The sequence below is a fragment of the Pinus tabuliformis genome, chromosome 1_2 (assembly GCF_031772625.1).
Source record: "Pinus tabuliformis cultivar Carrire ecotype Pingquan chromosome 1_2, CPIR1, whole genome shotgun sequence".
Classification (NCBI taxonomy): Eukaryota; Viridiplantae; Streptophyta; class Pinopsida; order Pinales; family Pinaceae; genus Pinus; species Pinus tabuliformis.
This window is the reverse complement of record NC_142298.1, coordinates 79,399,578-79,412,438: the sequence shown is the minus strand read 5'-3', so window position 1 is coordinate 79,412,438 and position 12,861 is coordinate 79,399,578.

Genomic DNA, 12,861 nt, shown 5'->3' with positions numbered 1-12,861 from the left:
TATTACATCCTCTTATTAGTCCCTGCCATCTAGCAATGGCATGGGACTATAGTAATCGAAATTTCAAAGTTAGTATTAGTTCAACTATTTTTAGGCAAAGTTTTTATGTTGACACTGCATATTTTACATATTTTACACTGCATTCTATTTCACAGTTTTATTTCGCCTCTTCCCAAGGCGGGGAGGCAAAACCATATCATATATTTATCTGTTTGCTCAGCATTACGAAACTAGTTGCTTTTCATTTTGAAACTGGTGAACTAATGTAAGCATTAGTCGATAACATTAAATGCTAGCTCATAAACAACCACCGCTACTGGGGTATTAGTACATTTCAGTCTGGAGACAGGTCATCCTTGCCGTGTCAGGTCATCCCTGCCGTGTCAAACCATGCCCTGCCATCTCAAATTTGTAGTTTGCATGACAACAACCGACTTTACTTGCCTGCCTTAAAATGAAAGCAAAGCATCTATTAAGATGAAAAAATGAAACCAAAGCATCTCCAATACAAAGACGCAATACAAAGACACAAAACCAGCTGACCTCTGACCTATGCCTCTACGTAATGTTCGTCTTCGTCTTGATTTTCTTTGTGTTTTTCAGGAACTACAGCTACGGACTAGCACATGGACTCCGTCCGGGAGCTACGTGCTGTTGGCAAGAGCACCGTACATGGAGTTGTTAGCAGAGCAACCGGATATGGAGTGGTGATTGTTCTGTACGCCCGTATATGGAGTGGTGCATGTTCTGTACGAGTCAGCCAAAATCAAGGCATATATCCGTGTTCAAACGAGCAAAAACGAAAAAAATATAAGCAATTAGGCAAGCGAAATGAAGACTTAGAGGGAATTAAAGTATGTTGTATTCTTGTTATTTATTTTTTTACCCTATTAGACTTTGACACTTTGAATAGCAAAGAATAAAACAACAATTTTTCTCTAGTTTATGTGATTCAAATGCAAATATTCAAATTACCCTCTCTGCCTAAGAACAAGAATAGTTCATATAGAAATTTATTGTTTCCAAGGATTCGGTGAAGTTGAATGATAGTCTGTTCCTCTTGGAGACTAAATTTCCCATGTTTTATTTCAGGTCTTAGATAGTAGTTTGTCTCTTGCAGTCGACAACTCTTCCCGCATCACCAAAATCCTGCATAATAACATACAATTCAATTTGTTAATCCTTGAAATTCCTTTAAAACATAAGCATACACTCACATCTTACACTCATAGCTTTGCGTAGTAGCTAGAGTTTATCGCTAGGTCCAGTGAGAAATGGAAGAGTGCATTAATGAATGACTCATCCCCAGAACTTAAGGATATCATAAGGCTAGTCAAGGAAACTCTTTCTAAAGGAAGGAATCAGTATTCGTGGACGGCTTCCGACAGACCAATTTAATAGTATTTAACTAAATAGAAATGGGCATATAGAGCAATTCCTACACTCAAAACTACAGGAAGGGAAGCTGCAGATAAGCAACAAGGGGTGAGCTAAAGCAAGAATAAGGGGTGTGCCCAAGGTTCAAAGGAAATGCTAATTGCACATCATGGGCATTGTATATGTACTCCATGAATTTCTTATAGAAGAATTGCTCATACCTACCGAATTTGAGAACACTACAGCATAAGCCTCTTCAATATTAAAGGTGGTGCGTCGTCTAATTAATTGTTTCTAAGGCCGCCTTCTTAAAAAGATTGTACTAAAAATTGCAGGTGAAGCCACAACCTGTGATGGTGGCCACAAAATCCATGGTACCCATCTCCAGATGAAGTCGCTTTCTCAAAAAACTTGTAATAAAAACTGCCAGATTTCCTAGGCTAGTCATTCGAAAACTAGCAGAACTGCTACTCATATGCCTTCTCTACCGTAGGTAGCTATGGATCAGTGGTTGAAGCAGCTTAAGATCCAGACTCACTAACAGCATACCTATTACCTCGCTCAGTTCCCTTGCCCTCCGCAAATAAACTGGCCTATTGTGTGGAATATTGAACTTAAGAAGTTGTGCCTGCCCTGTCAATTTCAATGTATGAACCATATAAAATCTTCACTTAGACCTTACATTTCGAGAGCCAGTCCTTTATGTTGCTTAAGCAGTAGATCCAGCACCAGCTTATCCACCACTACCTACACTAGCAGTAGTAGAAGAGCTAGCAAGAGAACCAGCGGCAGGACTAGCATTAGAGCCATGCAATACAAGACAACAATCCAAACCAAACGACCAACTGTGTAATCAAGAATTTCTTCATGTTTCAGATTCACACTCATATACAAATGTTTAGTGTGAAGAACCGACACGTGGTTTGCATGCAATCCTCAAGAAGGCATCATCATACTTGCCATGCTCATTAAGGAGAACCCTCGTGCTGAGACTAAGACTGACATTTGTTTCTCTCAAACATTTGTCTCTAGCTAACATTATTTAGGAGAATACAAGACATTTAGATGCTCTTTTATTTGTTTAGATAGATCATGTATCCCACAATGTATCCCCTCGATGAATGATGAATGACTATCCCACCCCAATAGCAGTACTCAGGGTTCTCTTCTCTCCTCGGTGAATGTTGAATGATTGTCCCACCCAATTGCAGTCTGGCAGGCTTGGTTTTGGTGTGTTCGTTTAATAGAATTACTAATTACCAGGGCCCAAAGGTCTAGATTCGATGTGTTTCCTTAGTGAGTGTGTTCGTGGCTAGCCCTAGCATTGACTGACACTTGATCATAGGTAGAATAAAGGCTTGGCCCTAGTCTAGATCCTCTACTAGAACAAGGGCTCACCATGGAAAACCCTTCAACTTCACCTTGAAGCTTAAGTACACGGGACATTTATAACCAAATCAGCTTACACAAGACTCAGGGAGTATAAACAAGCAATGATATATGTTTACAAGCTTTCTTGTATTTGTGAGGCAAGCCAAGGAAAATACGTATTTTTATTTAGATATTTAGCTCCTCAAGGCACTTTGATCATGTCTTTTGGCACTATTGCGCCGGAGGTCATTTAGTTCGAAAAAGTGTCTGGTCTGATAGAGAAGATGTTGGGCGGAGGGAGTAGCTTGCACGATATATGGAATTTTTGGATGTCGATCGTATTCTTCATTCAAACGGGGTGCCTGCCTGCCATACCCCCGATTCCTTCCTAAAGCAAGAAGACCAGCTATCGAAGCGGAACCTGCAATAAGGTAACCTGAATAACGTTTAGTGTTGCTGCTGGAACTAGTGCTTCAGTATGTTCCCCACGCTTTCATCAAATAAAATCTGCAGTAACACATATATCCTTATCCCAAAAGTCCTTTCTAAGCAGAGCAGGGACTTGTTTCTTGCAACCCTCTTGTTTTTAATAAACTGTTGACTCCCGAGGTGAAGGCTTGAACCATTATGCTTTGTATAATGTATGCTTGCAAACGAAACCAACCATCGAATATGATGGATGCAGTGTGTAACCCATGAGGCCTGCCGAAGAGGTTAACCATCTATCACCTTCAACACCTGATGGTTAGCCACTTATCATTTTCACACCCGACAACTATAGATTGAGATTAATCTAACCGCTCAAACCTCCATCGGGCCTAACTTACCCATATTTTCTCTCTCTTCTAATCATGTGATAGATAATGAAAGAATTTTTTATGTTTTATATGAACTTGTAAGTATTGAATTATAATATTTAGAAGAGAGAAATTTATTATTTGAAATCTATATTAAAATAGAAATTTGGAATTTATAATCGAATTTTGTTTTTAAATTTGAAACTGAAAATATATATATATATATATATATATATATATATATATATATATCAGATTCTCTTTTATTTACCCTCAAAATTTCTATTTCTAATGGTTGGATGAAGAAATTGTTTAGGAATCAATTTAGCATGGGAGGAGAATTGTGGTTTCATGGCAGGATTTATAGAAACGCAAGCGTTCAATATTTAAAAGGGAAAACAATATTAAATTTAATATACATTTAATATTTTGGATCTTATGTTACATTGAACATTCTGGAAAATACATTCACGTTAAATACATAATTTATAACCTAATGTTTTATATAGTGGGAAAATTTTAGTGGGTCTCACCTAAAGTAAAATCAAAATTATTTTATAAAGCTACGTGAAATTATTTTCTAGGGAGAAGGGTTAGTTTATACTGTTAGGATATTCCGACACATAGGAAATAGTTAAGTATAACTTGGTCTAGTGTAGAGTTAGGTAAAGTGTGTTTCTTCACTATGTACATTTGTAACTTACAATCTGACGGTCACGATATGTTCTAGACATGAAGTGATCTGACGGTTCATTCTCTCTTTGGTATTACTGACACTTGATATATGGCTTAACACCCGATTGGTCTATGATCTCTATTTAAAGAGCATGGAGGGTCATTTGTAGGGCGACCATTCATGAGAGAAGATTATGTAAATTTTCTTTATTTTATTAATAAAATGCCTGAAGTGGCCGCGTCGGCTCAGGCCGTGGACTGTTTACCTCTTTGAGGGTTTTAACCACGTCAAGAACACTGGTGTATTGATCTGTGATCTGTTTGTGAGTGGTTTCCTTTGGTGTTCTATCTGAGGAACTTACCCTGTAGATTCCTACATGGTATTGGAGTTATTTGAGGGTCACATCCGTTGGTGATCCAAATCTGAAGCTGGTACAACTTCATCCAACTATCGTTTCCTACATCTATTGTTTCTAACTGATTTCAGGATGAGAGGACTGCTCTATTGCGTTAGGAGCCTCTGTTCTAGTGAGGAACCCCTTTCATTTCACGCGAAAAAGTTTCTGGTAGTCCTAGCTACATCATTTTTTAGATCTGGAGGTATACAGTCTTTATTTGCAGTTTTGGTTATTCATCTCTCTGTTTATTTCGGTTTATTTAGCTCTCTTTTTTTTATTACTGGATCTATACCTTTCATTTTAACATATGCTCTTTACCTCGCAACTTTGTGCAATCTGGGAAAATCAGAAACAGAAAGGAAGGATTTTTCTTATGCGTATGCTCTTTTCCACCGCGCCTTAGTTTGATCTCAGAAAATTAGAAACATAGAGGAAAATATTTAGTTTTTGGCAAAAGCTAACTTCAAGCTATAAGGTTTGGTTTTTTGTGCATGTCCATGTTGGGTTGTGTGGTTTTTTGTTTTGTAGGCAAAAAAGAGGTTTTTCAAGTAAGCACGAACCCCAAAGCTTTAGTGACTAAAAAAAAACCCCTTCCTCTTTTCCAAAAATTATTAACCTTTTAAACTAGTTCACTTGGTCCAAAGTTACTTTATGAGAATAGAGGTCTTGGGTTCAAGTATTTGTTTTTGTTGAGTTAATTTTTCAAAAAGTACATGTAACTTATGTTTTAAAGTCACTTTATGTAAAATTGTTCTCACCCATTATAAAAAGTGAGTCACTTATAATTCTAAAATCTCTTTATCCTTTATTTAAGTTACAACTTAGTGAGGAGCTCATAAAGTACCATTGTAAAAGTGACTTTCACTTATTTATAAAAGTGGGTCACAAAAAATCTTTTTTTTAAGTGAGCTAATTACATTAAGTTTGGAAAGTGGGGGGGCGAGGGATTTTTTTTAAACATAACATTATCATTCGCTTACGCACATTCACGCACTTCGTCGACATCTTCAACAACTTTTCTTCAAAAACCCATAACTTCTTCATTTGGAAGACGTTTTCAAGGCCATTTTTTTTAATTAGCCTAATTTTTCGAGATCTTTCCATTGGAATACTTAATTTCAGCATCTACAACTTTAGTTTCTGTTAAAATGGAAAGTCAGTGCCAAGTTATTCTTGACAGCACCAACTACTTCCAATGGTGGTCGTACATTGTGGATTTGCTTAGAAGTAAAGGTCTTTACAAAATAGCCTCAAGCTAAAAAACTAACCCTAAAGATGAAGATAAGGCAGCCAAATGGGAAAATAGGCAAGATCAAGCACATGGGTTAACAGGGATGTCTATTTCTCTAGACCTTAAATTCCATATCGCAAAACTTGATACCCCTAATGAAGCAATGAAACAGCTCACTAAAGTTTTTGGAATTGAAAATGAAATCAGAGCCCATCAACTTGAAAATGAGTTGCTTACATTGGACCCCAATAATTTTTCTTCCATTGAAGATTTTTTGTCCAAGTTCAAGACCCTTAGACTTCTCTTGGAAGGTGTTAAGGTTAAGAAAGAAGATGGTAGCCTTATCTATTCCATTCTTACTAAGTTGGGACCAGCCTACTCTATGTTTGTTTCCACCTTCCATTCTACTAGAGAAGCCTTCATTTCTCAAGGACAAGACTACAAGTCCCCCTCTTTTTATGCCTTTTGTGATTCTTTAATAAGAGAACAAGAAAAACTCTTACATCTTGGTCTTCTTAATCTTGGAAACTCTTCTAAGAAATCCTTAGCCACCCAGCAACAACCAAATTCAAAGAATCCTAAGAAGTAGTATCCTAAAAAGAATGGTCCTAAACCAAACAAGGGTCCTAAGCAATTTCAGTCTCAAAATGAAAAATCAATTCAACAAAATGATAAGGCAAATAAAAAAAGGGAAGAAGATTGATAGACATTGCAACTTTTGTAATCGAGATGGCCACTTAGAATCCAAATGCTTTAAGAAGATGGAAGCCTTTGAAGCAGCAATGAAGAAGCATAACATCCATTTGGAGCATTCTTCATCTTCAGGAATATCACTTTCTGCATGTGGTTGTCAAGCATCTCAGTCTGGTTATGCACTAAATGTATCTTTTTCTTCTCATTCTCATGAGTGGCTCATTGATTCTGGAGCTTCTTATCACATGGAAAAAACCAAAGCCATGTTTTCTTCTTTAAATGATTGTAACACCAAAAATATGTATGTTGGTGATAATAGATCTCTTAGTGTTGTAGGGACTAGAACTATTCATCTAGACAATGGTCAATTTAATGATGTATTAGCTGTTCCAAACTTTTTTTGCAACCTTCTATCTGTATATCATATAACGCATTTAGGTGAAGGTAAAATCATTGAATTTTCACCTCATGATGTTGTAATTAAGGACCTAATATATCCTAGACATATTTTAGCTACTGGCATAGCTGATGATTCGACAAGGTTGTATAAGTTTAACAACTTTGGGTCATCAACTCTTCCCTCGATATTTGTTGCTCATAATGATGAAATGAGCAAACTTTGGCTTGAGCGATTTGGTCACTTAAACTATCGATCCCTTCAAAATCTATGTAAAGAAAATATGGTGACAGGTCTTCCTATGGTATCTTGCAAAGATGGTGTTTGTTCCGGATGTGTACTCGGAAAACATCATCGTGATAGTTTTGAAAAACGTGCATCTTGGCACGCCTCAACCCCTTTACAGCTTGTGCATAGTGATTTATGTGGCCCACTTCCAATTGTTTCATTCTCTGGCTACAAGTATTTCTTAACTTTCATTGATGATTTCTCCAGACACACTTGGGTATACTTCTTAGAACTCAAGAGTGAATTATTTAACATGTTCTTGGCCTTTAAGGCCTTCATTAAGAAACAATATGGACATCAAATTCTTAAGCTAAGATCTGATAATGGTGGAGAATATGTTAACAATAAATTCGTCAAGTTTTGCACTGAGCATGGAATTCAAATGCAAAATATTGTTCCATATACTCCACAACAAAATGGTGTAGCTGAAAGGAAGAATCACACCTTAAAGGAAATGGCTAATTGTATGCTTCAATCTAAAGGACTTAGTCTTAATTTTTGGGCAGAAGCAATTAATTGTGCAAATTACATAGTAAATCTCACTCCTACTAAGGTTTTAAAGAATATCACTCCAAAATAAGCATGGAGATCAATTAAACCAGATGTAAGTCACTTTCGTGTTTTTGGAAGTGAAGCATGGGCCTATATTCCCAATGAGAAACATAAAGCCTTAGAACCTAAGAGTGAAAAATGTATTTTTGTTGAATATTCTGAAGATGTCAAAGCATATAGGCTTCTTTCACCTAAGTCCAAAAATGTTATCATTAGAAGAGATGTAAAGTTTGCTGAAAATATATCGGCCTACAAGCCTAGTTCGGCGAATGTTCCACCTCTCTCTATCCCTTCTACTTCTTAAAATCTTTCTTCTTCAGATGATGACAGCTAGGATGACAATCCTCCCCCACCTTCTTAGGATCCTCCTTCAGCTCCTCAACTTCCAAAATGGGTCGGTGCTACTCGGGGTGCAGCAGGTGCTCTTGCAGGTGATCCTACAGGTCAGCGACATACACGTTCTCATTTCGATAGAGCCTCTTCTTTACTGGCTCAAGCTTCAGTGAATTATGATCCTGACACCTTTGCAGAAGCTTCAGGCCATCCAGATTGGGATGTAGCTATGAATGAAGAATATCGTTCATTATTGGCAAATGATACATGGGATCTTGTTCCTCTTCCAAAGGGACGAAAACTTGTTAGATGCAAATGGGTTTACAGAACCAAGCTTGGCCCAGATGGAAAATTTGATAAACATAAAGCTCATCTTGTTGCTAAGGGTTTTTCACAAGTTGAAGGCATTGACTATACTGAAACCTTCTCCCCTATTTCCAAAATGAACTATATCCGCCTTGTTCTTTCCCTTGCTACCTCTTTCAAATGGGAAGTCCATCAGATGGATGTCAAATATGCCTTTTTGCATGGGGACTTGCATGAAGAAATCTATATGGACCAACCTCCTGGCTTTATAAAAACAGTCTCCAGCCTTGTATGTCAGCTTAAGAAATTTCTCTATGGTCTCAAGCAAGCCCCTAGGGCTTGGTATGCCAAAATGGATAGCTTTCTTTTAGATATTGGATTTTCTAGGTGTCATTCTAACAATATTGTCTACACCAAGAAAGTGGGTAAGTCTCTTATCATTCTTGTTCTTTATGTTGATGATCTTATCCTTACTGGTAGTGATCCCAACCTTATAAACCATGTGAAGTCCAGCCTTAAAAAGAAGTTTGAAATGACAGACTTAGGACACTTGCATTATTTTCTTGGTCTTCAAGTCTTGCAATCCAAGGAAGGTATTTCCCTTTCCCATTCCAAGTATGCATGTGATATTCTACGCCACTTTCACATGGAAGACTGTAAGCCAGCCCCTTCTCCCTTTCAGTCTGGAGCCAAAATTTCAGTCACTTGTACTTCCCCTGAAGTTGATGCTACCTTATACCGTCAGCTTGTAGGAAAACTTTTGTATCTGACCCATACTCGTCCCGACCTTTCCTTTTTTGTTGGCCTTATTGCTCGGTTTATGCAAAACCCACATGAAAGTCATTGGAAAGAAGCTAAAAGAATACTTCGTTATGTTCGAGGTATAGTTCAGTTTGGGATTCATTATAGTGCAGAAGAATCTCCTCTATTGGTTGGTTTCACTAACTCCGATTGGGCTGGTGACCCTAATGATCGGAATTCTACTGTAGGTAATGTCTTCACTCTTGGTTTTGGACCTATTACATGGGCTTCGTGGCATCATAGAAGCTAGTAAGGAAGCCCTGCCGCTTCGTCAAATCCTGTCAGAGTTTGGCTTTCAGCAGCAGCATTCGACTACACTTTAGTGTGATAATCAAAGTCCCATTCAACTATGCAAAGATTCAATCCAACATCAGCGCAGCAAACACATTGAACTACACATGCACTTCATCAGAAATCTCATTCATGACCATGTTCTTGAAGTGCAATATTGTTCAACCGATGACCAAGTTGCACACATCTTTGCAAAGGCTCTCACAAAGGTGAAGCTTACTAAACTTTGATTTATGGTTGGAGTTCAGGAAGTTGTCACTAAGGGGGGATAGGTTCTAATGCCTCCGTCCTTCTATTGTGTCATATTTGTACATCCTTCAATCCTATCCCAAGTTGTTCTTAAGGGTGGATATTAGGATATTCCGACACATAGGAAATAGTTAAGTATAACTTGGTCTAGTGTGGAGTTAGGTAGAGTGTGTTTCTTTACTATGTACATTTGTAACTTACAGTCCGACGGTCACGATATGTTCTAGACATGAAGTGATTCAACAATTAATTCTCTCCTCAGTATTATCGACACTTGATCCGTGGCTTAACAGCTGATTGGTCCATGATCTCTATTTAAAGAGCATGGAGGGTCATTTGTAGGGTGACTGTTCATGAGAGAAGCTTATGTAAATTTTCTTTCTTTTATTAATAAATTGCCTGAAGTGGTCGCGTTGGCTTAGGCCGTGAACTATTTCCCGCTTTGAGGGTTTTAACCACATCAAGAATACTGATGTATTGATCTATGATATGTTTGTGAGTAGTGTCCTTTGGTGTTCTATCTGAGGAACTTACCCTGTAAATTCCTACATATATTTTAATTTCATTTATTATTATGCTTTATATTAGAGAACTGATTCATATCTTTTCTTTTTAATGCAGGGAAGTATTTAAAAGGCTTATTATATGAGAGATTTGAGTGGAAGTTCATTTAAAAAACTGAATATATATTTCATTTAGACAAAATATTTATTATTAATGTAATTTCATTCAGGAAGTTACAAGAACTGAAAGGGAAACAAATTCCTAGAAATATAAAACAAAACGTAAGAGTTTCTTTCAGGGGTTTTTTGGGGGCAGATTGAAGGTGGTGTGCAGGAGATGAAGACTTGTTTTTTTAAGGCCATCATGTACTTGCTACAGTGGTGTTGTTCATTATGATTGCGAGGATTTTTATTTAATAATGTCTACTTCTTTATTTTCTTTTTTTCTGTTGTTTTTATGTGAGGTTTTATTTACTGGTTTGTTGTGCATGTTATTGATATAAAATTATTATTCGGTAATATTGCATGCAATAATGATTTAAATACTTGAATATTTGTTATTTAATGTTTTGTAAAATCATATTTGAGTTTATTTGTTGTGGAACGAAACTCTAACAATACATGTTATTTGGGTTTTTATTTGAACGTGAATTTAAATGTCATAAAATCAGTCCTCCTATTTTATTTCTCCTTTTTAATTTTTTTTTAATCTTTTTTTCATTGCACTGGTAATATGTGGTGATTAGAAATGTCTTGACATGATCATATTGTTTAATCTCTCACACATTAAAATTGGTTTAGCCTTCCCTCCAATATTTACTATTTAGGAAAATTAAATCAAATAGCTTCATTATTTTGTTGCAGGATATATAATAATAGCACTTGATGTCATATTGTTTCAACTACAACATTTCCATTAAATGCATTTAAGCCAATTTTTCCTAATTTATGTCATTTTATTTTATTTTTACTAACCTTGATGTTTTGTGAGAAAAATGATATATTAATTTAAAACCTCATTTAGTCAAAATGACATTTTATTTTTAATAGATTTTCACATGTTATATGCCTACCACCTCTATTTCCTAAAAGGATTTATTTATTTAAAAAAAAAACTCTTTATCCATTAATTTGTCCACGTTTATTTGTTTAATTAGAAAATCTACATAATTTACACTATTATCACGGAATACCCCCTATTATGAAAGGGAGGCAAGCCCATGTCACCTAGAGCGTGTTAAAATATGAAACTACAATCAAATTCCACTTTGTATAGTTCATTTTATGGAGATAATGATAGCATTGAATTACTCTTTTCGCAAGGACCAAAATTGACATAAAGCTCACTCAAATCGGATAAGGGAAAGTGTACTTGTGAAGAAAAGCCCACATGTGCATATTTGATAAGGTCGGCCCTAAAGCAAATTGGACACCCTTGGAAGGCTATAAATACAAGTGACCTCAACCTCATTTTGATATCATCATGAGACACTCTTATATTCTCTTTATTCGTTTTTGGCTCGCACAAGTTTGAGGCATGTCCACAGAGGAATGGGTTCGCTCGAAGATGAAATTAAAGGGTATGAAGCTCGCATCTTTGTTTTAGGGTTTAGGGCCTCAATCACAAGCATGCTACAGGAAGATCTCAACCACAGTCGCATGCTAACCAGCTCATCCATGTGACTAAAGATTTTCAATCGCATGCTCAACGCCTCCTCCATGCGACTGGAATCTAGGGTTTCTAAGTCTCAGTTGCAGACTGCAGTAGTTGGCTTATAAGCTCCAAAGAGTGGCTAGAACCTTCCTAGTCGGACACATGACTCCTCCTCTGTGCCACTGAGAAATAAATGATGAAATTTCATTTGTCTGAAGATTTTTCTCAATGACCGCAGTGTTCGGTAGTTGACCGCAGACAGGGACAGTTCATTACAGGCTTCAGAATTATAATTTTGAGTATAAGCATTGTTGGGTTCACTTCATAGGTATTGTGTAGTTGTTTTTGTTGGATAGTTTTATGGATGAAGATATGGATCATTGTACTATTTTATGTTGAATCATTCACTGGAAATATAATAAGAAGAATTTGAGAGCGTTTTCCCCATAGTGGGTTTTACCCTGGTCTCCAACCAATCCTGGTGTCTTTATCTGTGAATGATTTTCTTTTGTTGTTCCTTTATGTTTCGTTGCATTTATGATGATGTTATTTTTCTTTCTACATAGTTGCATATGTTGCTGATTAATGATGTAAATGCGAATATTATTATGATGTTATGGGGTGAACTTAATGCGTTAATGAAGAAATGCAATTATCAAAGCAAAGAACAATATATCCCTAAGAAAAATTAACATGGTATCAGAGTTGGGTTGGATAAAATTCATGGATATCACCCCTATGATGACACCATTGATGGATGAAAGAAAGGATGGTGGAGACCTAAAATAATTCGAGGGTTTGAACAAAACGTTAAGCTATTTGTGTATTAGGGTTTGATGAATATTATGAAGTTAGGGTTTAGGATAAACCTTGGTTAATCGAAAATATTTGAGATATGAAATCTAGCAACCATAGAGGGTCAATGTGAAGATGATACAGCATTGG